Here is a 1825-nt window from a genome sequence, read left to right as displayed (position 1 = left end):
TACCTTCGCCATTACTCTTGGTGATACGACAGAAATGATACTCAACCAATTCCCCAGTTTCGCCCTAGGCATTTACTACGTGCACTCTTTGCATACAGGGGCACGTACTTGTTGAGGCTCAGGTTTTGGGTGGTGTGATTATATTTGAACATCACACACACACACACACACACACACACACACACACACACACACACACAAATATGGAAAACCAGTCTTTTGGCGCCTAGCCCTCATGGGCATGAATGTGCAAATACTAGTGAACAACATCGGCTGCGAAGGTGGCAGTGGAATGCACACCTGGCACGGACGTTTGTTTACTGGTAAACCCAGATGAAATTACACAATGCACTTGCTTTACTATAAACACGCTGTTTGATCCTTCTTCTCCGATGTTTCCACAACAAGAACTGCGCTGTCCTGCATTTCAAATGAGACAAGACAAAAGTGGAAGACATGCATCGATAGCGGCATACAGGCCAAAATTGTGTACCATACAATATACTGTATATATAATACAATGCCACAATAAGAGGCATATTTCAACCAAGTGTAAAGGCACTGACGCCACTGTAAATGTACTCCCGTGCTTAGGTATTGTTTCAACCGTGAACTTTAAACATCGCAAAAAAATTATTTCCTTTCCTAACGCGAAATTTATCCCCTGCGAACATAACTGAACTTACAGTAGCTCTCCCCTCGACGCTTTCAGTGGGCTCGGGGATTTGTCTCTTGTGTGTATGTTCTACGTCCGGTCGGGCTGTCTTGCCTTCTGTGTCCCCTCTCCATTTGCTGAAATGGAACATAATCGTTCGTTAGATATATTTTCCGACGAAAACAAGGCAAATGAAGTGGCAAACAAATCCAATGTACAACATGTCAACATTCAAAAACCAGATGGAACAAATATAAACCGCTTACATGAAAAATCTTCCGTCCTTGGCGAGAGACGCCGGGTGGCGTCGGGCTATCTGGCAGGGTTCCCCGTGTATGTTTCTGCTCAGCCTAGCGGTAGTTTTTTTCTTGGAGTCTGCTTGGGAGCAAGGAGGTAATTCTTCCGGCCGTACTTTTCCCTGAGGATGATGGCTAAGTTCTCATTGTCTCCTTTTTCATGGTTCCAGAAACCGTGGACATTTTATAGAACGGTAAGATTAGATTGCACAGTGCACACTCTGCAATGCTTAAACATAGAGTGACGTCCACTCCAACTGACAGATTTGAAATTTGTATCATAAGCACTGATTGGCTGTCGTTTTATGCGAGGTATGAGACGATTGGCTTACTAGTATTTTAGGTCAGAATTTACATAGCCGGTGGCGGCTCCAATTAAATGCTAATTGTCTGCCTAATGTAAATTGGCGGGGTGCCAAGACAGCCATTGTTAGGTAGCTTGGGACCATCCTGGCATTTCACAATAAAACAATAGACATTAAAAAACACATGTACAGAAGAATCTTGCTGCAATGGCTACATAATTTCCATACAAAATGCTTCCCAGCTAGTTACTTCAGTCAGTATTTCAAGGTATTCATTACATTAAAACACCACCTGATCGCTGTAATTAAAAAATCAAGCAAAATTAGGCGATATATATACTATCAAGGAGGCCAGGTTCTAATAGATGATGCTGTTTTTGGGTAAGGTTTCGTTTGTCCAACTTTGTTTCCGAGCGTCTCTTCTGTTTACTCTAAATAGATACACCACAAAATAGTAATGAGACCTTAAAAGTTTTAAGGGATTTCAAATATATTGTTACTAAGGAATAAAAAATACTTAGGTTCATAATGTGTGATGTCTTCGGCTAATAAAATGTTGCCAAGCTTAC

At 41.7% G+C, this 1825-nt stretch overlaps 1 long non-coding RNA gene across 1 annotated transcript; it reads right to left on the bottom strand.

The window, feature by feature from the left end:
- Positions 1 to 292: 292 nt before the first annotated feature.
- Positions 293 to 1311, bottom strand: LOC109465090. The gene is made up of 3 exons (XR_002139935.1): positions 922 to 1311; positions 687 to 792; positions 293 to 420 (listed from the first exon to the last, which is right to left on the bottom strand). It is a non-coding gene; the product is annotated as an uncharacterized LOC109465090 (long non-coding RNA).
- Positions 1312 to 1825: the final 514 nt, after the last annotated feature.

Source organism: Branchiostoma belcheri, unplaced genomic scaffold (assembly GCF_001625305.1).
Source record: "Branchiostoma belcheri isolate BF01 breed outbred unplaced genomic scaffold, Haploidv18h27 scaffold147, whole genome shotgun sequence".
Classification (NCBI taxonomy): Eukaryota; Metazoa; Chordata; class Leptocardii; order Amphioxiformes; family Branchiostomatidae; genus Branchiostoma; species Branchiostoma belcheri.
Note: the sequence above shows the minus strand (reverse complement) of the source record. Positions and strands in the feature narration are given on the sequence as shown.